General features: G+C 38.3%; 1 protein-coding gene across 16 annotated transcripts in view; it reads left to right on the forward strand.

Moving 5' to 3' along the window:
• The window catches only part of MAP2 (microtubule associated protein 2), a 298127-nt gene that overhangs the window by 152635 nt on the left and 118700 nt on the right, over positions 1 to 26792 (forward strand). For 3 of the 16 annotated variants that reach the window (XM_046018967.1, XM_046018968.1, XM_046018964.1), the window contains one exon: positions 7268 to 7328. The exons of the other annotated variants lie outside the window; for them this stretch is intronic. The gene's annotated coding sequence lies outside the window, so the exon portion shown is untranslated. The remainder of the gene's footprint in view (positions 1 to 7267; positions 7329 to 26792) is intronic. 16 annotated transcript variants of the gene reach the window in all.

Raw genomic sequence — 26792 nt, forward strand, 5'->3', positions numbered from 1 at the left:
ATTTCAAATTTATCTAGGGATGTGTTGACAGATTTTGTGTAATAAAACATAATTTATTGAAATAGACTATTATGGCGTCCAATCAGAATTGAATTTGACTTTTGGACTGTGAGTGAGTCAGGGATCTGTAACACGGTTTTTGCTAATCAAACTCATTTTGACATTGGTTAATTATTTCACTGATTTTTCACTCATATCTTCAGCACATAAAGTAGTGTCTGGACACAGTAGGAGTTCAACAAATATTTGCTTCATTATTTGAAGGGTAAATGATTCATCATCATTTTCCCCCATTACTTTTTTGTTCTTGTTTTTCATGAGATTACACCCTGTGAAACAGACCTTTGGTACTTTTTTCTCTAGCTACCCCAAATATTCATTATATGTCTTTAATTAAAAATAATTAATTAGATAATTAATACCAGGTAGAAAATCAGGCAAACCATGTGTGAAAATTTCTCCAAGCTATACAGAAAAGGTTTTTTCAGTTTTAAGTTAAGATGGAAAGAATTTTTGAAGTGTCCCTTCTCACTTTCATCAGTAAGGGAAAGAAGGAAAGAAGCCAAACTGCAGCATGAGTTTGGCTTTATGGATGCTTCCTAAATACTACTCCCAGGCTTGACATTGTTTATTGCTTTTCATATCTTCAGCCAAGATTTTGCTGCAGCAGAGGGGAGGAGGCCTTCTCTCTCTCTGTGTCTTTCTCTCTTTCTCTCCCTCCCTCCCTCTCTTTCTGTAATACTAGAAATGATGTCATAGTCTTCCTAAATGCTTTGTTGCTCATTATGGACTAGTATGACGTCATTTAATAATGTATACGGAAACCTCTAGAGTCATAATCGTTTTAGAGAATGCATTTTTTCTTGTTGCCATTTGTTTTTATTAATACAACTAGAATTTTTTTATTATTAACTATGTGCTAGATAATATCCTAAGCCCTTAACATATGTTATCTCATTTTAACTCTCTCTACAATCCTGGGAGGTGGGTATGGTCTCCATTTTATAGATGAATGAATGGAGATCCCAACTGGGCAATCGACACAAGTCTGGTCCAAAGTCCTTCAATATTAACCACAACATATTACATTCCTTTCCTAGTAGATTTTTTTTTGGCTCATAGCCATTGCTTTAATATTTTATTTATGCACATGGTGTATATTAAAATAAGGCAAAAACAGTATGCCTGCAGATACTTGTTTTTATACACTTTTAAGTTAGCAGTAAATATATCCTCAAATGTATAACATAATATTCAAACTCGGATATATTTTATATTTTTAATATTTTATATTTTATATTTAAACTGAAGAATTTTATTTTTTTCAAAGAACTTTATTCTTTAAGGAGGAATATCAGAGATGAATTAGGAAGTTTTAAAAATAAATTAATTCATAAAGCGCTCCTGTGGCATTATGATAAAGATGTAATATGAAATTGCATAATCTATATAAGAAAATTAGCCAGAGAATTCAAGTACTACCTAGCATAAATCGATGCCATATTTTGCAACTTTTTTTTTAATTGAAATAATAGCAGAAGTTTCAAATGACCAAAAAGAAAGAAACTAGCAGGGTACAGTATGCCATGTGCATACTGTGTAGTGTGCAGATACCACATTCAAACTTAAACACAACTAACGGAGCCACAAACATAACTGAGGGCACTAACAATGACAAATGGGTATAAAGATGCTCTCTACTTGCAAAGGCGTATATAGAACAGAACACTTTGGGAGCTCAGTTGGGTGCAGCAGAACAAAACAAAGAAGTAGCCTTAAGGCACATCGGTACCATAGGAGACACACGAATAATTTCTTAAGGGACTTCGCTGCAGACCAGGATTACTAACAATTGAGAAGAGACTCAATAGGGAATGTTTCATGGAGGATGGGTCTTTTGAGGAGGAGGTTAGAGATGAAAAGAAGTATTTAAGGGAGAGAGAATGCGCAGACGAGCTCCAGGAAGATCCAACATTAGCAAAGAGGCCAAAGAAAGTGAACATGCATGGAAATTATAGACTGACCTCATTTATATTCTAGAGTACAGGCCAGAAGAAGGGGAGTTCTTAGAAGGTAAGGATGGAAATAGTATTCAGTCATATCCTATGAAATGGCTAGTATTCTATACTTTTTGAACTACAAATTAAGAATTCATTCAGTTCAACCCAATGCATGAGAAAGGGACCTTAAATGCTAACTTGAAATTGTTCAGCATTTGATGAGAAACTACGGGGTGTATTTTGAATAGCAGACCACTCTGACCCAAACTGTATTTCAGATGACTTACTTTATAGCACTGTGTGAGATGGAATTATGGGTGAGAGTATGTTGAAGCAGACATCACTTTGGAAGCTCTAATAGGATATTCCAGGAAATAATAAAGGCTCAAAGAGGGTGTTGGCAGTGGGCGTAAAAGAAGGGGTCATGAAAATGAAAGATGTTTCTGAGCTCAAAATCATAAGCAGAATATAGCAACTGATTGGTCGGAAGAATGAAAAACAGGACTCAGTGCTGACTCTAATGTTTCAATTTGACAACTGGAACAATGAGGGGAGAAATGTGGCTAAAAGCTGCTTGAAGAAAGAGGCTCTCTTTAATTTGTCTTCACCCTAGTCTCTTGCAGACTGCCTAGTGCATAGTGGACAGCCAATAAGTGCTGACCGAATGAGGAAGGGAATTAAAAAGTCAAGAGGCAGGTTTAGGCTACAATAGGCTGGCTCTGGGGGCAGACTGGTCTGGTAGCTGGCAGATCACCGTGGGTTAACACTAAGAAGAGAATCCAGGGAGAGAGGACGTGGATGACCTTATCACAAGAGAAGAGAAGAGGGCCAAGAAAGAACACTCTTGACAGGACCCACATTTAAGATGTAGAATAAGGGACAGGAATTGACAAAGTTAGAGGAAGAACTATTTTTTTTTTTAAAGCAAAGAACAAAGAGGATAGGTGAAGTAATAGAAAATAAGGCTACAATTATGAAATTCTGCAGAGAAGTTGAAGAATGAGAATAAAAGACTGCTCAAAATATTATTGACTTCAGTGGTGTTTTCTGTTATAAAAACAATAAATCCACATTTTGTAAAATCTGTCAAATTTAGAAGAGTGTAAAGGAAGGAAATAATCACCATCCATAACTAAACAAGCTAGAGACTGGTTAACACTCTTCCTGTTTAGTTTCCTTCCTTCCATCTATTGCATTTAAATTTACATAGCTAGGATCAAAACAATACAATTTGAATTCTGTCTTTTTTTTTTTCTACTCAGAGTATCTTAAACATCTCAAAATATTTTTCTACCTGTGTAATATTCTTTTATGAAGACGTTGGGTGTGTTCCTTTCCTCTTGCTTCCCAATTTTTTAATATCATTTTCATGCTGTAATGGGATGGAATATTTTACTCTCACACGACATTTCCCATTATTTCCAAGGGCTATTTCCTAACAAGAGAACCACTGTATTTTATATTGCCAAAAAGAATTTGATGGTTTCTTTTTAAAAAATGTTTTTAAAGATTTTATTCATTTATTTGACAGAGAGCGCACGCAAGTCGGCAGAACAGCAGGCAGAGGGAGAGGGAGAAGCGGGCTCTCCGCTGAGCAGGGAGCCTGATGCGGGGCTCGACCCCAGGTCCCTGGGATCTTGACTTGAGGTGAAGGCGCCGCTTAACTGACTGAGCCGCCCAGGCACCCCAATTTGATGGTTTCAAAATTAGCCTCTCCTTTCCTCCAACCAAGGGAATCTAGGATGACGTTAGCACCTGCTGTGTGCCAGCCTCTGTGACAGGGATTTTAATTATCATGATGACTCTGTACGTTCTGCTATCTCCACTTCAACGGAGGGACAGAGACTGAGACAGCCCCCCAAGTTTCAGGGCTAGTTTTGCATCAGGTCTGACCCGGAACCAGTCCAACTGTGGCAACAGAAGCAAATTCTTGAGAAGCGAATGAGTCAATAAGGATACAAAAGTAATAGGAAAACACATTTCAGAGGTCTAGGATTCGGTGCCACGCAGTAGGACTTTACTGTTAGTAACCTGGGAAGTCCCAACCTGAAGGGAGGACGCATATAGAGAGGGGGTGTTAGGTATGTAAACAGAAGAAGAACAATATTATAGAAAAGTTCCTGAATGGAAGGAGATAATGCAGACAAGGATTTAGGCTTAGCAAACAAAATACATCCTCCCTCTAGACAAAAGTAAGAGAAAAGAGAGAGTTTTCTAGTGGTAAAGAGAAGATATGGGCAGGTGGGGGGGAGGGGGGCTACTTACCATCTGGACTTCATCTCAGACTAGGGAAAATCCACTTATTCATTCAGTGACCATTTATTGAACACCAATTCCATACCCTTTTCCTGCCCTAATGGAACTTTATTTCTGTGGGTGAACAAATAAAATTAAGAGATTACTCAGGCAGCTGTGCAGAGAATGGATAATAAGGTGGTAAAAGTAGACCCTGGGAGATCCGCTCCTCAGACTCTAAGGCAGAGATGAATCCACTGGGGATCCCATTAAAATGCAGATTCAGAATCATGCGGTGTGAGGAAGGGGCCTGGGAGCCTCCATTTTAACAAGCTCCTAGGTAAGGTTGCTACTGCTAGGCCGTGTGCCGTGCCTTCATCAGCAAGACGTTAGGAGGCAAGAAAAATCAGAAAGGACTGGAGCAGTCGTTACGAACAAGTCAAATGGAAACCCTTCTTTCCATGCGGCGACACTGCATGATGTCACGCCTCTTTGACGCTGAGAGAGAATTGTCTCTTTCTTTCTGACCTTTTTCCATTCCAGCCGGTTGTTTTATGAAAGATCCATTAAACAAGCCCTAATGAGCTACTGGCCTTTCAATCTTTCTGCCTAGGCTCCCTGTTTCTTATGCCGTAGAGTGAATTCTCGTGGCTCAGAGTTGGGGGTGTGTTTCCATATAACACTCTGCCAGTTTCTTAACTGCAGCTCTGTTTCCCTGCTTCGTGATTTCTTTGAACTCCTAACCTCCTCTCTGCCTGGGTGTTAGCACAGTGCCAGCCTGCTACGTTCTCTGCCCACCCCCCCCCAACACTTGACATCCGTCCTGTCCCGCTATGCTTAGTGACAAAGCTTCTGGGCGTCTACATCTCATCCTGCCGCCCACCTCCTCATACAAGCCTGGGGGACTCTACTGCAAGCCACAGGGGACTCCTGAGTATTGATGATAGTCTCTGGTTTAAGGAATACATTTTTTCCAACAAAATCATTTCTCTTTGGTGGAATGTTTTGGTTGGTGGCAGCAACCTGCATTCCTCTGAGGAAAGAATGTGTGTGTTGGCAGACGATTAGAGCGTTCAAAGGGGCTCAGGGTTCACAAGAAGCCTTGACAGACTGGAGGGATGTTATTTTTCTGCCTCCACCACGAGGCTCTTGGTCCTCTGTAGATGCTAGAACTTACAAGCATCTACCTGTTTGAGTCGTCCCACATCACACCTTGCAGCTGTAGAATATCTAAGAAAATAAGCAATCAAATAAATATGGCATACACATCCATCAGGGAAACACCTTAACTGCACATCAAACATTTGTGATGTTCTCACACTTATTAGCATGTCTCCTTTGTTTAAAGGGCTGCTTCTATCTAGATAGAAGCCATGCCCATGAGCAGATCTGTGGTCTTTGTCACCGTAATTTTGCCATTTGGTGTTTACTTAAACAGCCAAGTAAATGTGAGCAGTGTCATGGCAAACTTTGAATTCAAAATTCCAGTGAAATACTAGTTTTCATATGAACAGAAGTCAACTTAAATCGATAACGGTTTTTCTTCAAGGAGAACACTTAGGAAGGCACTTGAGGAAAGAAGTCAGGTCACAGGCATCTTTGCATTCGCTCCGCTGTCTGCTTAGAAATGCCCTTGATGCATGTGCCACATGGAAGCTAGGAAAATGAGTGTTGCACAAGGGTGTGTGTGTGTAACTGTAGCCTTTCTTTCTTTTTTTTTTTTAATTTTTATTTCTTTGACAGAGAGAAATCACAACTAGGCAGAGAGGCAGGCAGAGAGAGAGGAGGAAGCAGGCTCCCTGCCAAGCAGAGAGCCCGATGCGGGGCTCGATCCCAGGACCCTGGGACCATGACCTGAGCTTAAGGCAGAGGCTTTAACCCACTGAGCCACCCAGGCACCCCAACTGTAGCCTTTCTTAGGTGGACAGCACTGTTCTTTGCCTAGTCAAACTGGAATTGGTAAAATAGCCAGAATCCAAATACCATGCCTATGCTTTTTTGACATTTATTCAATAGTAAAGAGTCTCCGTGTAGCACAGGATAACGTCTGGTCTTCCTAGAAAATTCTCCTTTACTCTCAAAAAAAAAAAAAAAGTTTGCATCAATTCCCTTTTTTTGTGGATTCCATTTGAGTCTACCTCAGATGGTTCAAATTAACCTTCTATCAGATTCTTTCCTAGTGTTAATGACTTTGGATTATGACTATTTAAAGCTGCCGGATGTTCACTGATCCACATCTGGCAATTGTTAAAACAAAGCTACTCTATTTAACACTTACAACCAAAATATATTTCTTTACACTGAATAGGAACTTAAGGGATGATGTTTCTTTTCAGGAAAATCTTTCGTTTTATTTCTAATGTGAACAACGTTTCTATTTTGTGTCCTTTAAAAGTATCTTCTTGCTCATTGTAGGATTTTTCTCCTGGTGAAATTTACGGGTAGGGTATACAGAATAAGATACAACACGTAGGCATTAAAGATTCTCTCAGTGCCTACGAGTAGCTAATTGGCATGATTTTGATCATAGCTTCAGGTGAATCTGTGATTTTTGTCGAATCTTAAAAACAAATAACTACACTGAAATACTACAGAAATCCCTAAAATGATTGACTTTTAAGATTGTATTGGTAGTGGAGGAAATATGACATCCAACAATGAAAAAATTTTAAAACGATAAAAGAACTCATTGTCCTGAGTGAGCCAGATAACTGGTCAGACTGCTATACATTTCCTCTAAAAGATGGTGGATAGTTCTATAGGTCAAAGGGAAGTGATAAATATAATATCTGGTTTATTGTGTGCATGCATTTTTAGTTGTTTCTTATGTTATGCTCACAAAAAGTTTAAGGTATCAACTTTGGTTTATAAAATTACTGAAATAAACCAACCAATGAAGAAGTAGCATTTAGACTTTAAGAAAAAAATAATTTCTGTTCCACTTTTTAAGTCATATAAAGCGTATGACCTCCCAAAGCTCACAGCACTCTCTGGAATGGGAATGGCAGATCTTGTTGTTATGTTTATTACAGATGAGAAAACTGAAGTTTGAAGAATGCAAATGACCCACCCAAGTCCCTCTGCTAGGAAACGGTAAATCTTTGGCTCATATCCTTGTTCTGACTCTAAAGCTTTTACTTTCTACTAATATGCAGCCAAAGCAGGTAAATGAGTGTGTTGTCCCAAATATGGAATATTTTAATAATGCATTGAGTTGGTTGCTGAAATAAAGAACACATTCCAGGGTAGCCCTGGCCTGTGCTATTGCTCTGCTCTCCCAAAAGACTCTTGCCTTTAGAGTCCTGAATCAGTGTAGCATGGAGCTCAGAAAATACTAGTAAAACTAGCAGTTGTTCTTAAAATGGCTTTATACTTTTCACCGAAAATATATCACAGAAAATGTAACCTTAATGATTTAAAAAGCAGTTGACAGAGAGATAGATTAAGAAGAATCCATTGTCTGAAGTTTCACAGCATTTTAAGCAAGTGATAGATAACACAGCAAGAATCCAGGATCACAAAGAAAATGATTACAGCTTCAGAAAATCATATCTATGGAGCATCTTTGATTTGCCTATTTTTAGGATAATTATAAGAGCTTATAAAGAATAAGCTGGAAGCTATAGATCCCAGTTCGGATCTCAGCTATACAAAGGGAAGGGTAACATATGTAAAGAAGGGGCGCCTGGGTGGCTCAGTGGGTTAAGCCTCTGCCTTTGGCTCAGGCCATGATCTCAGGGTCCTGGGATCGAGCCCCGCATCGGGCTCTCTGCTCGGCATGGAGCCTGCTTACTCCTCTCTCTGCCTGCCTCTCTGCCAACTTGTGATCTCTCTCTGTCAAATAAATAAATAAAATCTTTTAAAAAAATTATTTAAAGAAAATTATAACCTCGGAAACCACTGAGTAGAGTTAGGGCTGAGATTAGGTGTCTCCAGGCAGACAGCAATTGGCATAGGTCCACTGAGGACATTGTCATTGCAATGACCTATCTCTTCCCCAAACTCTCCTTTCCATCATCTTCATCCAGGCTCTCATTATAGCTGCCAGGGTTGCTTAAATGCTTTTATCTTGTCTTCCTGCCCCAAACGCCATCACCCCATTAGTCTCCTAGACAAACAGTTGATACAAACTCTTCTTTGGCTCTTGTTTGCTCTCTTGAGTTGTACTGGCCAATAAATTTGGAGGCAGCTAGCCACATGCGGCTATTTAAATCTAAATTAATTATAATGAAAATAATTGAAATTACACCTCCTTAGGCATACCGACCAAACTTCAGGTGCTCCATAGCCACGTTATTTTTATAGAAACGTTACCTATTACAGTCTAAGTCCATTATGATATGATTTTCATTGGAGAGGGCTGATCTAGAGCATAAACACACCCCTCACCCAAGCACCCAAGGCCGACACTGACCTCTCCTTATCCCTGACTACCCTTGGCACGCGCTCTCCACTCCATATATTTTTCTCCTCCTCTTCCTCATCACCATTACTACATTTATAATTAAAATATTAATAATCCTTATTTATTTAGTTCATATCATGTGCTAAGTACATACATTTTCAGAAGAAGAAGGGGGGAAGAAGAAGAAAAAGAAGAATTCTATAGAGTGGTTTGTTTTTTTTTTAATCTCCACTTTCACAGAAGAGGTTTAATGAAGATATTTCTCAAAGATAAAGAGGTTATTATTAGTGGAGCTCAGAGAAAAGTCCCGGCCTATCTGGCCCCATAGCCATAGCGTTTTACCCTGTACCAATGATTCTTAACCAGGGACAATCTGCCCCTTCTGCCAGGAGTCATTTGGAAGTGATTGTTTGAAATTATGTCTTTTTAACTCAGAGAAACTTTCCTCTGCATTCTTTTTCTTGTTATCCCTGCCTCTGGTCTATATTTAGGAGATTCCTATTGATAAGTGTCGGACTTACTGGACTGGTCTGTTTTAGCTCCTTTTTGACATATTTTTAAAATCCCTTTTCCACTTTTTCTACATTCAGGTTTTTTCCTCTTATCAGCTGAATTATTATTTGCCTCTAGCCCTGCCAACTCTATTTTTAATTAATTCGTGAACTACTTTTTTGAGAAATCATATATTAATTTCCAGAAACGTTTTCTTATCCTCTAATCAATACTTTTCTAAAATTCATTTTGGAAGGAAGTTCATTTTAAAGTACACGATATTCTTTCAAATCTCTCCGAGAAAGATAATTGTAAATTGCCTGGTCCCTTGAATCATCTCTATTTCCTCAGGAGTCACTTTTCTTTTTAAAGATTTTATTTATTTATATGACAGAGAGATCACAAGTAGGCAGAGAGGCAGACAGAGAGAGAGGGGGAAGCAGGCTCCCTGCTGAGCAGAGAGCCCAATGTGGGGCGCCATCCCAGGACCCTGGGATCATGACCTGAGCAGAAGGCAGATCTTTTAACCCACTGAGTCACCCAGGCGCCCCCTCAGGGGTCATTTTTTAAAGAATATATTTTTCTTGTTCATGTTGCTGGTTTTTCTCAAATGTCTTGATTTGAGGGTTTGGGGGCTTATTTTTATGTATGAAGAATGAGGCTGAGGATGATAGGTAGCTGCTGTGTGTTTCCTATGTAATCAGGCAGATCTGCACCACCACTAACCATGAGCTGCCTGCAGGTTCTGGGTAAGTGGGCAGAGTCTGTCAGGAAGCAGGTGTCCCAAGAGGAGCGCGGAGATGCAACTGGCAAGGGAGCAGGGTAGGATCCCTATGATTGTTTCAGTTCTGCATAGGTTTATCTATACTAGACCTGGTTCCCAAACACTTTCTTTCATTAAAGCCTAGTTTTTGTTTTCACTGTTGGGGGCAAAAGCTTCTCCTGTCACTAAAAGTGTAGCAAGGGGAAAGAAGAATAGAAAGGGTCCCAATTGTTCTGAATATGTTGCTTTTTATTTATTTATTTTTTATTTTTTTTTTAATTTTTTTCCCTTTTTATTAATTTTTTCAGCGTAACAGTATTCATTCTTTTTGCACAACACCCAGTGCTCCATGCAAAACGTGCCCTCCCCATCACCCACCACCTGTTCCCCCAACCTCCCACCCCTGACCCTTCAAAACCCTCAGGTTGTTTTTCAGAGTCCATAGTCTCTTATGGTTCACCTCCCCTCCCCAATGTCCATAGCCCGCTCCCCCAACCTAGATGTCCATCAACAGATGAATGGATAAAGAAGAGGTGGTATATATACACAATGGAATACTATGCAGCCATCAAAAGAAATGAAATCTTGCCATTTGCGACGACGTGGATGGAACTAGAGCGTATCATGCTTAGTGAAATAAGTCAATCGGAGAAAGACAACTGTCATATGATCTCCCTGATATGAGGACATGGAGAAGCAACATGGGGGGGTAGGGGGATAGGAGAAGAATAAATGAAACAAGATGGGATTGGGAGGGAGACAAACCATAAATGACTCTTAATCTCGCTTTTTATTTTTTTAAGACTTAAAAATGTATTTATTGTAGAGAGAATGTGTGTGAGCAGGAGGAAGGGACAGAGAGAGAGGGAGAGAATCTCAAGCAGACTGCAGTGAGGTCAGAGCAGATGCAGGCTGGATCCCAGGACCGGGAGATCATGACCTGAGCTGAAATCAAGAGTCAGATGCTTAACTGACTGAGCCACCCAGGTGCCCCATAAATACATTTCTTCGTGAATTACTATAGTAATTCTAGTAGTCTCATAGCCTAGATAGTCTCACAGCCTCCTTGGACCCTGTATTTGAAAACGCTAAGCTTGGGGTCTCTCCAGGATTCCTTGACTTGGGGCCTCCTGCAGCAGTTTCTTATTTCTTTCTCCCTCTACATTCTGACTTCTAGGATAGCTTCAAAATTTTTTGTTAGAGTTACATTATTTTTCAACATTTTTATTACTTTAATAATAATTAGGAGAAAGGAGAAGTGTGGTGGTAACTCCTCCATTACCAGTCATATGTGATATTCCTTACTATGAATTTTTATAGCATCACTCTAAGTTTGTACTCTTTTACACTTATTATTCCAGTGTACTATCTTTCCTATTTACTAGCTAGTTGGAAAAATTGCTTCCCTTTCCTGGGCCTTTTGTTTTCTGTAAAATAAAGATCATATCTGATTTTCAGGATTGAGGTGGAACATAGGAATGCATGTTGAAGGCTGTACCATAGAATATAAATGTAAGCTCTCTCTCTCTCTCTCTCTCTTTTTAAGATTTTATTTATTTACTTGACACACAGAGATGACAGAGAGGCAAGCAGAGATGGGGGCGGGGAAGCAGGCTCCCCACTGAGCAGAAAGCCTGATGTGGGGTTCGATCCCATGACCCTGGGATCATGACCTGAGCCAAAGACAGAGGCTTTAACCCACTGAGCCACCCAGCACCCCAATGTAAGCTCTCTTTATGTATAAAAGACTTCATCATAGGTCCAGAGTAATCAATAATGTCAATGCAGAGAATAGCCATTGTTACAAGAAAACCCCTTCCCTGTGCATTAGGAAATGCAAGTGATACCAATCTGAGACTAGAATAAAACTCAGTGTGCAATGGAAAAGAACCAGAAATTACGTGTTAATAGCAATAATAAAATAAGCAGTTGTTCATGGATACATTTTACACCTAATGGAAAACCAAGGACAAAAGCGGACCAAGGATGTGGTTGACGTACTATAGCTCAATTAAAACAAATTTGAATTTTAAATTTGGAAAAGAACATATGATTTAATGTTGTGTGATCGATCCCTTTTGCTTGGAAAAATTACAAATGTGAATATTTACGATACTAATGAGTATAATTTAGTGTTGCTAACGAGCTGCTCCTGAAATATCACTGATTTAAGATGAGTTCAGTTACTTGAATGTTTTTTCCTCTGTCAGTCAAGACAGGAAGCACTAGTAAAAGGAAAATAAAGAAAATGAGAATTACAGTAAAGGGGCTTAATTGTAAAAACTGAAGAAATGATAACACAAAATTAAATGTAGAAAAAAAGTTAAGAGTCCCAGCAGCCTTTGATCTTAACCTACTGGGAACCATTTGTGGAAAATTGATGAAAGGTGTATTTTCCCTAAATTATTATTAAACCCAGCATCTTATTGATAGCCTTTACTGTTAGAAACAAACAGAACACATGAAACAGACAAAACAAAATAAATCAATGTGAATGTGTGCTGAGTGATGCAGTTATGATTCACTCTCTGACTGCTATTAATTCTCATTTTCTGAATGCAGCTATTACATTCTGAAGTTGAGTGTCTGTAGAGGATAAGGCACCAGCCATAGTTAAATGTTAATGGATCCAGTGACATAATTTAAATTCAAGGCTTCATCCAAAGGAATGTGAATAAAATGCATTTGTTTGACTTTTTATGGCCACTATTAAAAGTAAAGGAAATGAAACCATAAACAACTACGTTCAAATATTGGCATAGCTGAGGCTGCTTTGTAGCAGTAGAAAGCCGTATTTATTGTTGGGGGAGCTCTGTTTAACTTACCCAGTCTATCTCGATTACCACTGAGGTTAAAAAATGTACTTGGCGACTTAGACAAAATGTGGAATGCTAATTCAAAGTGAGTCCATTCCAGTGTATTTTAATTTTCTGTTGTTGTAAAGGGCTAGTACAATTCATAAGTGTTCTTTTTTTCCTATTTCATCTCTAAGGTCTTAGCCCATGGTGAGTTGTACTAATTATGTTTGTCCTCAATGTTGATTATCACTTCCTTCCTCAATAATGGTAGGATCCCTATTTGGAGGTTTCGTGGGCACACGGACACTCAGAATAAGATCCAGAATTCCATCCTCCCTGCCAACTAGGTAGAACCTAATTGACTAATTTTCAGTCAGTAAGATATGAACTAAAGTTGTGTGTGAAACTGACATTAACTGCCTCAAAGGAAGGAGTGCCCTCTTCATCACTCTTTCTTCCTTTCTGCTGGAACGAAGGAATTCAGACTTGGATTTCTGCAGTCATGTTGAATATGATATAACCTTGTAAAGAATTTCCGTTTTGTTGAAGCCACTGTTATTTGGAGTTCTTCCATGGTTTACAGCCTACCCTAGTCATCCTTTGTATAGCAACTTTGCAACTTATAGTTACTTTCAAAGGCTCTGGAATGTCATTGTTCTTTATATGAATAACATTTATACTGAAATTGTTACTTAAAGGGGTGCCTAGCTGGCTTCCTTACTAGAGCCTGCCACTCTTGATCTCAAGATTGTGAGTTTTAAGCCCTACTTTGGGTGTAGAGCTTATTTAAAAAAAAAAAAAAGTCACCTAAAATATACTAGTCCAATCAGTTACGAAGTCCTCTCAGTTCTACTTCCTAGACATTTTTCTAAACCAGGCAGTTTATCTGTATCCCCAAGGACCGTGTTGGTTTCCCATCCCCTCTGATCTTGACCACAGTCATAGCTGCCTCTGTCAACTCTTGATCCACACAAGTCATTATACACATAGCCACTGGACCCATCTTTTAAAAATACAATCTATTCATGATATTTCTGTGTTTAAAGCCATAGAATTCATAATTTAGTCAGGAATCTGGCCTCTCTGGCTGACTCTCCCCACCCATCCTGGCTTTGTTACCTGGGGGCTATTATCATATTTTTATTCTCTTTGCCTGGAACACTCTTTCTATACCTCTCCCCTCCTGCTTTATTCCCACTTATTTAAGTCCTGTTCATTGGTTAGGTCTGAGATTTCCCAGGCAAGCCTTCTCTCCCCCTCTGGCCTCACAGATCTGCTCATTACACACTCCCAAAGTGCTCTGTATTTCTTACATTTGTACTTATCAGTTGTATGCATGTTTCCTCCACAAGACCGGCAATTCCATGACTGTGTGCCTCATTCTTAACCAGAATCCCAGAACCTGGTGAGGGGACTGGGACAGTAGGTGCTCAAACAATGATGTTGACTAAGAGACTGATCCTTTATTCTGTTCTCTTTCCCTAAAAAGCATATCTGATATTTCTTCCAAAGTTCCACTTAGCAAAATCCCATCCATCCTGTGGATCATCAAAACCATGTATGTGGACTCTCCTTTCAATTAGATTTTTACTTTATTCCCACCCCTTTATTTTTTTCTTTAGAGCAGTTTTAAGTTTACAACAAAATTGAAAGTACAGAGATTTCCCATATACCCACTTCCCCCACATATGCATAGTCTCTCCCAGGATTAGCATCAGTCATCAGAATGCTACATTTCCCACCAAAGATGAACACTTACCATTGCAATTCACCCAAAGTCCATAGCTTACCTTAGGATGCACTCTTGGTGTTGACCATTCAGTGGGTTTGGCGAGTGTATGATGACATGGATCTAAGATTGTAGTACCATGTTGCCATTGCCTTTAAAATCCTCAGTGCTCCACCCCTCCATCCTCCCCCTTTCTATCACTACTTCCTTTTCTTGTAATCATATGCTAGACTTTAATTACTGTTATTTGTTAACAGAATTCTAAATTTTGGAGGGAACACATTCTAGAAAATATAAAGTCTTACAGAAAAAAATTTTTTTAAATAATAATAGCCTCAATTTCAAAAGCTATTTCTTATAATGCCTTCATCCTAACCCAGTAGGCATTTCTGGAGGCTATGGCTATTATGCCTTTTGCAAGCAGAATGTCTGGCACACTAAAGGCATGTAACAAATGCTGTTACAATGTAGTGAAATAAGTAAGACTTTGAAGTTAGATACCCTTGGGTTCAAAACCAGACCCTGACTCTCATCAGCTGTGAGAAACTGGGAATTTATCAAGCCTCAGTTGTTTAAAATAGGAGCAACAATACCAACCTGATTAGGCTTTGCAGGAGTTAACAAAGGTAATGTACAGAGTGAAAGTCCTGTAATTGGTAGCGATTATTATGACTTTCTAAGTTTTCATTTCTCCATCCTCTTCACAACAGACAAGGCAGATGCTTGGTTCTTTCTTTATGGTTGTTTGGAAGCTGAGGAATATAAGTTTGATAAAGACAAGACCTAACATTAACAAAAGATAAGAGCTGTAGGAGAAGTGTTGAAGGCACTATGCAGTTTTGCTTTTCATGCCACTTTTCTCCTTCCTGCCCACTCTCCTGCCATAGATAAGTAAATAAACAAACAGGTGAAAAGCAGCAAGGCAAAAGATGAAATTATGTTAAATCATCCAAGATCTGCAGAAAGGCCTGGAAATTATATACGTTCTCAATTACACCACCTGAGGCCACTCTGATCTCCAGAGAGAAGCTGGCTTGGGGAGATGTTAAGAGTTCAGCTGTCTCCCCTGAGGTTTATCTGCAATGCAGATTTTTCTGAGCCTTTCCATCTATTTCAGCCTCCAGACCCACCAGCTGCTCTCAGCCCGCCCAGCTGGCTTAATAGGATTTGTCTTCTCTACAGCCTGCTTCCAGGGATGTCTGCCACCAGAACATAGCCTGGATAAACATTTTCCCTCCCAACTTACCATCAAAATCCCTACCAATCCCCAAAGCTACAAGGGTCCATTACTGCCTGACTCCAAGAAAGGTAAATTTAGCGAGGCATTATTTTCCGCACTGCCTCTTGCTTCACACTCATTCTGTTTTGCAGAAGTTGCCAGTCCCTATTGCAGGATAAAGAGCAGCATACCTCCTTGCAGGGCTGGTGGAGCTGGGACCCTGGGGATGAGCTTGGAGGCAGCCGCTAGGAGTTTGCCGGCTTGGAGCCTTCCCCACCCCCCAGTTGTTAGTGCTGTTCAGCTACTGATTTCATACGCTCTGCTCTTCCCTCCCCACAGGACTCAACAAATTAGTTGAGCCAGGATTATGACCATAGCACCTTTCCTGAAGGTTAAGGTGATGCTTTCTTCATGTGCACAGATTCGTGCTCAGGTTTTTATGACTGAGCAAGCATATTGTTGAGAGGCCGATAGCTTTGATCAGCTCAGGCTGAGGCTTCTCGCTGACAGTTGGTGTACTCTGCCCAGTAACTCTGTACGGAGAGGCTTCTCACCAGTAAAAGTCAATAATCCTGACTTCAAAACTGTGAGAAACAAATGTCACATGGATTATGAAATGCTTAGCAAGATTGTCAAGTACTTAATACATCTTCATTTTTAAAGACTTACATTTTGTATCTTCAAATAAAAATTAGATGGTAGAAAAAAAAAAAAAAAAATTAGATGGTAGAAACCAGACTCTACTTAATGATATTTCTACTACAATTGAATACTTGGAGGTGGTGAGTAATAGTGGCTGGTATTCCAGTTATTTTTAATTATAGTTAGTGATAAACACTACTTATAGAGAATCAATTAACCTTTTCCAGGTTTTCCTTGTTTTTCTCTTTAGTCGTAATAATGGAGGGGATTATTTTCAGAACATTTCATGAGCAAGTGTGTCGTTCATTCTACATCTCACATGAAAAAAATAATTTCCTTTTAGACTTAACTTTAACCATATTTCATATTCCTGGAAAATGAATTTTTTGTATCCAGAGAGAAAATTTACTTATTTTATACGATATTTAATAATCTTTGCTATTTAAAACATTGTTTTTTTTAAAAAAAGGTAAATAGCTACTCCTTATTTAGAAAGAGAATGAACTCTTATGAATTATGTTCGAAATGCAGTAGGCTTGGAAACCAATATGCTATAAAGTTGTACCCCTGGGAGTTTTTATTTCTTCAATGTTTGTTCCCCATGTGTCGCTCATGACTTACCAAGTGTGTAAATGAGAAGACTGCTGATTGATTCTGGTTTCATCAATAATGATTCTTGAGTCTACTACAAAACAGTTCTAGGAAGGTCAAATTACATTTAGCTGGCAGTGTATTTTTCTGCTAAAGAAGACCTGCAGATAAGAAAGGATAAAGGGTATTCAGCATCTTAGTCTCCTTAAAGGCATACTCATATTTTTAAAATAAATCTCAAAGATTTATACTTTATATCTACAAATTAAAATTAAATTATAAAACAAACTATTTGACAACATTTGAGGAAAGAGGTGGTTTACTTGTGTGACATGCATTAAGTCTCCTAAACTTTAAGGTTCAGCTTCATAAATTCCTTTTGTCACAGACATGTGGTGTGAAATAATCTCTCAAACTAATTTATACAACATCTGACTCAAGCATATAATGTGGTTGTTGTTTTTCTAAATTAGTTGTTTGGCTTTTGAATTTTATCTAGTTTAAAAAGGAAATGGACCAAAATGCCTTACCTTCAGGTCAGCTGAAGTGAGGCTCAATTATTTGCTTTTTATATTCCCTCAACATGAAGCAAATCCACTCTCAGTTAAAATGAAAAAAGTTGGCAGATGTCACTTACCATTGGAGGTAAAAATATAATTTATTTTTTTTAAGATTTTATTTATTTGAGAGAGAGAGAGAGACAGCACCAATGGCCCAGAGGGGCAGAAAGAGAGGGAGAAGCAGACTCCCTGCTGAGCAGGGAGCTCAGCCTGGGGCTCTTTCCAGGACCCTGAGATCATGACGGGAGCCAAAGGGAGATGCCCAACTGACTGAGCCACCAGTTGCCCCATAATTGACTTTTAAAACAAATATAAAAGCTATTAGGGTTTTTTTTTTCTTCCTCAAATACATTTAGAGAGAATTAGCAAAAGATGCCAAGGGGCAGTGACTACTTGTTCAGTCATGAACTAAGTGTGGCTGATCATTCTTTGCATGTTCTGCTTCAGCCAGACTAAGAGCCACCGTGGTTTCCCTTTGCCATCAGAAGAACTGAGCTTTCTGTCAGCTCACTGGTTCAGGATCCCAGCACTATGAAGAGTTAGTATAAATAGGAGGGTGAAAACAAAAATAGACCCTAAACTTCTATTACTAGTATTGACAATTAATACTACTACCCATAAAAGTATACATTTGCACTGGGAATCTCTTCTCATCAGCTCATTGAACAGGAAGCAGCTCTCCTAACAACTGAAAGAGACCAAGAGACTCAGGTTCTCATAAAAACCTTAGTGGATTTTGAGCACACCAAAACTATACCAGATTTCCAATAGGATTTTTGTAAATGTGAAGTGCTTCCTATGGGGCTTGGTGTTACTTCTCTAAAATCAATATTACACATTGGAAATTCTCTACCAAATTTTAAAATGTCTTCATAACTTGCCCTGTTTTCTGGATTAGGAAGCAGGCTGGCAAGACACACTCTGGTGACCAGACTTCTCTGGCAGCCCTAAGAGGGAGGCTGAAGACTCAGGCAGACATCTCATATTCAAAAATCAATGACTTGAACGGAGTCCATGTACAACAGAAACTGTTTAATCTTAAATATCCTGAGGCACCAGGGTGACTCAGACAGTTAGGCTTCTGCCTTCTGCTCAATCCATGATCTCAAGGTCCTGGGCTCAAGACCCATGTCAGGTGCCTGGCTCAGCAGGGAGTCTGTTTTTCCCTCTGCCTTACCCCTACTCTTGCTCTGTCTCAAATGAATAAATAAAATCTTTAAAAAAAATTCTTAGGGTTTTTAAGATAAGGTGAAATATTCTTAAGTAAGTAGATCATGTGGGCTGTGCACAGCCATTTTTTTATCTAACTCCAGCCAGGAGTCAAACTGACTTCAAATATGGGCACAATGGTGATTGGTTGAACAGGATTGCCTTTCCAAACAGACCTGAGGTCAAGACGTGTCTGGGAAAAACAAACCCTTTAACTTATTGAAGGCTAAAGTACAATGTGGAAACTACATTATGGCATGGCTATTGTGTTTTTTTCTACCTAGTATGTACCCCATGACTGATGCCTAAGAAGACCATGACACTAATCAATAATTAGTAGACAGAGCTTTATTGCCTCTAGTGTACCTTCATAGTTATTGTCTCATTTGATGTACAAACTTGAAAGTGGAGCTTAGTACAGTCAATGGCATGTACATGAACAATATCCTCCCTAATGATGTTCCGTTGACTTTTCGTATCTAGAAGAAAAAAAACAGGCACAGAGAAAACATTTAAGCGTGTGCTTTCAAAGCTTTTCTGCTTGATGGTGGGCAGTTCCTTTTGCTCAATGTTAATAGCTAATTGGGGAGAGGGGTCACCCTCCCTCTTTCATCCCTGTTTAGCCTTTGCTCATCTCTTTGTATTCCTGTTTGTAGCCAAATACCCCAATGGCTGCAGTTTTGCACATTTTTGGCAGAATCTCAATTTTTGGAATAAATGTAATGCTATATAAGAGGGCCCTTCTTTTTAGTAACTGTTCTGTTCTTTTCACCAATGGAACAACCCTCAAGTGTTGTTACTGGTTTCAAAGTTGATGTAACCATCTAAAGGATGTGTGTGCTCAGGTGGCAAAAAGACAGATTTGGGGAAGTTTATATAACGCCAAGGTAAAGCCACAGATATCCTGCTTTTGCTGGACAGAGGAATGAGCAATTGCCTAGGGGAACATGTTACACATTCCAGCAAGCTGAGGGTTCTGCCTTGCTGAGCCGTGGCGGGTCCCACGGTCTGCTAGAGGATTTTGTTTTGCATATTGTGTTTGTGAATATTGGTTTGCATTAATTTCCCTCTGAGATTCACTGCATCTCTCAGCGTTAATGAGAGAGGTACTAAAAAGAAGGCTATAGATTAAGGTGGGGACCAAGAGAGATGAATAGATTTTACTCTGAAAATGATTGTGTTTGTTTAATCATAGCTTCAAGTGAGTATTCCCAGTAGATACCAAGGTGTTCATTAAATCTGTGACCAGTGCCCTTGAAACAAGAATGTTGTACAAATCCCTGTCTTAATCTGCCCTAATCCAGATGAGCTAATTTGGTAGTTTGGCCCTTGCATTAACTACGACTGTCACACAAGGGAGTTCAGTGCCCTATCTACATAATCATAAATTGTAGCAAAAAGGATTTTACTCCGGTCTCAAGAATCTTACCAATATTCATTTTAGTGATTCATTTGTTCTCAGGTATGAACATCATATTAAAATAGAATTATAACCAAAAAAAAAAAAGGGAGATCTTCTTAATGTGACTATCTCTCTTTCTCTTGGACGCTCCTTGTAAAGAATTTCCATAAAATTGTGGTTGGTATTTTGCTGGAGTAACTTACAATGAAAGTCTGTTTTATGGAGAGCAGTTGGGATTTTTCCATATTATGCAGACAGGCAGGCCAATAATCCTGTGCATATGAGTCTTGTTTGTGGGGAGAACACTGTTAGGTTCTTTCATTGCTTAACTAAAGTAACAAATAATTATCCTTATGTAAAAGAAAATACTGATAATTATAATTTGCCAGGCATGTTGTATATGGAGACAGGAAAGACAAAGTGTTAGTGTCGGCAAATCCCAAAAACAATACCCTGTAGACTGAAATGAACTCCCACATCTAACAGCCTCCCCACAGAAATCCTAAAAACTTCAGGGGCGGAGCAAGACTGTATAGTTACAATATATTAGGCATAATGAGAGAGATGATTTTAAACATAGTCCAGAATTTCCCACTTTATTTTAGCTAGTGTAGTGGAAATATACTGAGAGAGAGAGAGAGAAAGAGATTGAAAGAGAAAACGCACCAGTGAATAAATAAGCTCTGAAAAGAAGATGTTTAGGTAGAAGTCACTAAGTCTTATAAGAAACAATTTTTAAAATTCAAGATGCTTCTAACTCTATTCGTTAGTAGTTTCTACTCAACTATTTTGGTGAGACTCAAGTCAGTATCCTAGGAAGTTCTGTATGACTTTAAGATAGCAGTTATGAAAATGGAATTATTCAAAATGAACTCTTTTGCACTCAACATGTACAAAATAGCTTCATTCTCTGACAATAATTGACATAGGAAAGGGACATTTAATATGAAACCTCCGTAAACACAGATGAAATTTCATTAAAAACATAGTGGGGGGGGCGCCTGGGTGGCTCAGTGGGTTAAAGCCTCTGCCTTCGGCTCAGGTCATGATCCCGGGGTCCTGGGATCGAGCCCCGCATCGGGCTCTCTGCTCAGCGGGGAACCTGCTTCTTCCTCTCTCTCTGCCTGCCTCTCTGCCTACTTATGATCTCTGTCTGTCAAATAAATAAATAAAATCTTTAAAAAAAAAACATAGTGGGGGAAAAAAGTGTGAGGCAATCATTAGTTTGAAAAAATGCAATTAGACATTAGGAAATAAGTTTATTATAACTCTGCATAGAAATTTTTACATTCTAATTCCTCCTGTAGGCTGATTCTAAGAAAAAGCTATTGTTAACCAAGGGATAGATGGATGTTTCAGTGGATGCTCATTGTATAAATGGTCAGTTTGATCTGTGTTCATGTTATGATGAGGCGACCCAATAGAAAAGAAGTTTTCCAAATTTGTAAAATGGTCTCCCTTACTTAAAATCACATATCAAGGCTTTTCTTAAAGAAATCACCCATTTGGGGTGCCTGGGTGGCTCAGTGGGTTAAGCCTCTGCCTTCGGCTCAGGTCATGATCTCGGGGTCCTGGGATCGAGCCCCGCATAGGGCTCTCTGCTCAGTGGGGAACCTGCTTCCCCCTCTCTCTCTGCCTGCCTCTCTGCCTACTTGTGATCTCTATCTGTCAAATAAATAAATAAAACTCTTTAAAATAAATAAATAAAAGAAATCACCCATTTACTTGACACCACCATGGAAGACCATTAGCAATAAGTTTTTCAGTCTTTCTGATTTCTGGCTCTTTCAGAAAATCACTTAAAGACTGTTTCTAAATATATGTCCATGGGTAAAAAAATACCCACGCAGAGTGGCTGGGTATGACTACATGTTTTGTTTTCAGATTCAGTAAAGGGACAAGTTGTTCCTCTTGATATTAACATGAGAAAAAAGAAATAAGCAAATTGGTGTTAAAGTTCTAACAGATTCACTTTGTGGACCCAATTTAATCAGAAGCCAGTTAATTAGAATCTATCTCTGATTAAGTTGGGCATATAGAGAAGCTTTTGAAAAGTCTGTACAAATTCTTTCCTTTATTTTGATGATATCATTTTGAAAGCAATAAGTAATTATGACATTTGATAGTTGAGATCATGTCTATGAGTCATTTGCTTTTGCATCTATCAATGAGGCCGTCTTTCCTTTTTGGAACTAACTGCATAATTAAATTGTCATTTAAAGAAACAAAAAGCAGAATGTTAAATGCTAACTGTAATGACACATGATAAAGAAGATTTCATATTTGTGTTTTAAGAGAACATCACTAAACTTATAGTATTAATGATACTAATTATATATCATATAATTGATTAATGATACTAAATTAATGATTACTAATTAATGATACTAAATATATCATTTGCTATTGTGTTCTTATTAAATCCCAGCAGAACTATCTATTAACCTTAAATGTATTTTTAAGTTGTTTTACTTTTTTTTTCACTTTTTTTAAATTTCTTTTCAGCGTAACAGTATTCATTGTTTTTGCACCATACCCAGTGCTCCATGCAATACGTGCCCTCCCTATTACCCACCACCTGGTTCCCCAACCTCTCACCCAAGTTGTTTTACTTTTAATGAGCAGAAAAACTAACACATCTGCCTGTTAGTATAATAAACTAATGGCAAGCCCATTCAGTCATCAATACTTCTTATATTACACTGGGCATATTTAAGGTACATTTCCAAGTACAAGGTATTCTACTTTCAAAAAGAACTGGGAACTGTATAAACATGGGTTACAACTTATCATTAAAACATTTTCAAAAGTTGAGGGATGTTCTGAGTATTTAATTTTTTTCCCTTCTACTAAATTAAGAGATAATACTTAAATACAACTCTTCTATTGACTAAGATGAATTAGTGAAGAGAGTATATAAAATTTGATCCCAGGGTCAGTCCCTACCAAACACATTTTGAAATATAATCCGTTATTCTGCCACCCCTTTCAGTGGTCTTCAATGTAATAACGTCCTGTGGCTGCCTTACCCCTGTGAGTGTGCTCCATCACTAGATCCTGACCAGCCTGGTTCCTGTGACTCCAGAATCCTCATTGTCAAAGTCCCAAGCTAAAAGCTTATTGCTTAAACCTATTTGTATCTCGAGGTCCTATCTCCTTCTTCCCCTTGTTATCCAAACTCCTTGAACATGTCCATCCCACTTATTGCCTCTTTTCTTATTTGTCCTGTTGTCTTTATAGCATTTTGCTAGGTTTTTTTTCTTTCACACTTCTATTCACTGAAAACATTTTTGAGAGATCTCCTGTGCCATCTTATTTAAAAAATCAAGTGATTGCCTCCCAGCCTTTAGACTGAATGACCTCTCTTTGCCATAGCAACAGTGCTGTGGAAAGAAAACTGAAAACCTGATTTTGGTCTTGACTCTGTCTCCCACCACTGACTGTGAGACTTCAGACAAGTTATAAACTATGAAAAGACTATCAGAGATTAAATACTGTGCACATGCATAAAAGATATTAGCAGCCACCCATTTCTCCTTGAAACCACTTTTTCATTTGAGTCTGCAATACTGACTTGTTTTTTTTTCTCATTATTGTCTTTGCTAGCTTTTCCTCATCCTGCCACTCTCCTGTTGGTCTATCCCAAGACTATTGGTCTATCCAAGATCCTTGTTCCACATATTTGATCAGTTCCTTCATTTCAATTTGAGATTAATCTTCCTAAAACTCCACTGATTTATTAAACCTAAACACCTAAAACCTCCAAGAAACCCGTTACCGCAGAATAAATATACGTTCTCCCAATTAAGATTCCAAGCTCTCTGTCATGCCCCAACCTACTTTTCCATTTCCCCCAAATTCCCTGTCCAACCACTGTTTGTTCTCATGGCCCACATTTTCTCCTGCTTCTATTCTTTTGCTTCTACTGTTGTCTCAGTTTCTTCTATCCCTCATCCTTGCTTGCCTAAATCATATATAACTACAAAGTTCATCTGAAATACCATGCTGTCTTGAATAATTGACATTCAACATAATCTCTCATTTGATTCAGGACAGTCCCTGATTTGTACTTTTCATCTGTACTTTTACCCTATGCTTTGTGTTACAGTTAATTACCATCCCAGATAGAATGATATAAGCTCCTTGAAATTGGGGCGAGGGGTGTTTCATGCATTCTTTTTTTTTTTTTTTTTTTTTAGCAGGGTCTAAAAAGATAAGGTTTTACTTAGTGTTTAATGTATAATAACCAATGAAGAAATACTCATAATGAGTGTGCCTGGGTGGCTCAGTCTGTCTGAGCCATCTGCCTTCAGCTCAGGTCATGATCCCAGGGTCCTGAGATCCAATCCCAAATTGGACTCCCTGCTCAGCCAGGAGTCTGCTTCTCCCTCTGCCTCTGCCTCTCCCCCCACCTCGTGGGCATGTGCATGGGCTTGCGCTCTCTCTCTCTCTGTCTCTCTCAAATAAATAAATAATCTTTTTTAAAAAAAAAGAAATACTCAGAAGTATTTAAACCTCTTGGAAAACTTAAACTTCTCAAAACAGATAATGTTTATTGAATTATTTGATTTTAATATTAAAACCACGAATTAATATAGCCACTGAGTCATTGATATTTTTTAGTATCAGCTATACTGAGCTTACCGCACGTACAAAAATTCAGCCTTCCAAATTATACGATTCAGTGATTTTTAGTGTATTTGGAGATATGCAACCATCTCCACTACCTAACTTTAGTACATTTTCATCATATTCTCCAAAAGACACTCTATACCTCTTGGCAGTCACTTCCCATTTCCACCTCATTTAGACTCTAGGCAACTGTTAGTCTAGTTTCTGTCTCCAATTTGCCTTTTGTTCTGGACGTTTCATATAAATGAAGTAATACAACATGTGGTCTTTTGAGAGAAGTTTCTTTACTCTGCATAATATTTCAAGGGTTCATTCATGTTGTAGCAAGAATCAGCACTTCATTGTTTTTTATGACCAAATAATATTTCACCAATGAATACACTACATTTTTTAATCCATTCATTAGTTGATGGACATTTGGGTTGTTGAGTCACTGATTTTTAAAACTGAAAACAAACCCAGTGATTATTTACTCAAATGCCCTCCTTTTGTACATGTGAAATTAAAGCCGAAAGAGGTATTCCTGGACATTTAGCTAGAAAGCTGTTGGGTTTCTGATTCTTTTAGATGTTAGGTAAATAACAATATGATATAAACTTTTTAAATTTCTTCTTTTATATGGTTAATAGATAGCTATAGAGCACCAAGTCTTTATGGTCTGGGTAGCAAAAACAGTTACGGTCTTTGTCCTTAGGAAGCTTAGAGTCTAGTGGGGGAATAACTATAAAATAAAAATTATATAAATAAATACAAAATTAGAACAATAATGAGAACTATTATAACTGTAATATGAAGGAGAGATTCATGAACTGATCTGGTCAAGGAGGGTAATTTAGCTATGATCTATGAATAAGTAATACTTAATTAGACAAAGAGGATGGAAAAGAGAATTTCAAACAGAGCAAAAGCACATGCAAAGGCCCATTTGCTACCGGAGCATGCTCTATAAGGGGGAATGCCGGAAGGCTAGTAAAGCAGAAGACAAAGATAAGGGGGGCATAATATAGAATGAGGCTAGAGAGAGAAATAAGTCCTGGTGAAACAGTATTCCAGGACAAAGTAATGATTTTAGTCTTTTTCCTAAGAGCATTGGACCATTGAAGTATTTTCATCCCAGAACAATGTAAGCAAAAAGGAAATGTGCATTGCCTTACAATCCTCCCAGGGATGAGATGCATTTAAAAAGATAAAATTTGCTGGGTAATAAGTATCTCTTTTACCAAAAGTTGGGGTAGAATCTGTGGCATTTAAAGTTTGTTTTTACTGAATTCCTTGTTATCCAAAGTAGAAACTTGTGTTATTTTAACAGAATAAACAGCCTCCTTATTAGAATTCTCCAATTCAATTTTGTAAAGAGCTATTCTTTCCAAACCTCCTACAGAATAAGCAATCAAAGCTACTTGAGAATAAATAGATATATAAAGGTCACATTTTTTTTTCCATTGCACAATAACCATGTTTTAGACCTGTAAGATCTCAAGGGTACAGAAATACTTCTCTAAACTGCAAATGGTTAATATCTAATTCTTTAGGCCAGTTGCTTTTAACTTGAGGTCTGTTGGCTCCCAGGCAGATTTGAATGGGACACAGGAAGCTTTTGTATAAATAAAGGTCATGCCTACATGGGTGTAGATCCAAAGCTTTCATTAAATCTTATAAAGAGTCTATCACACACACAAAAAAGCTAAAAACCAGATTTTTTTTTTGAGGAGAGAAACAACCCATAAATCACCAGGAACAATATTTGGGATTCCTTTATATCACTAATAGAAGTTTAAGCCAATACAATTAAAAATAACAAAACTAACAATATTTAAACTAACAGCTATTACTAAGCTAGTATCTTGAGAACTACATCCTCCTTTAAAAAAAAAAACCCCAGTTACAGTAAAAAAAACCCACATAATTATGCTAACAAGATTATATATATATATATTATATAGCAGTTATTTCTCAAATTGGGATCTTCAGATCACCCTTTTGGAGATCATATTGAATACTTGTGAGGGATGTAGCTTCTTGCAGCCACTCCAAACATCTGGGAACAGAATCCCTGGAATGGAACCCAGGACTCCAAATTTTTAAGCAGGATCTCAGGTGATTGTGATGTCCAAC

The sequence above is a fragment of the Meles meles genome, chromosome 9 (genome assembly GCF_922984935.1).
Source record: "Meles meles chromosome 9, mMelMel3.1 paternal haplotype, whole genome shotgun sequence".
NCBI classification, from domain to species: Eukaryota; Metazoa; Chordata; class Mammalia; order Carnivora; family Mustelidae; genus Meles; species Meles meles.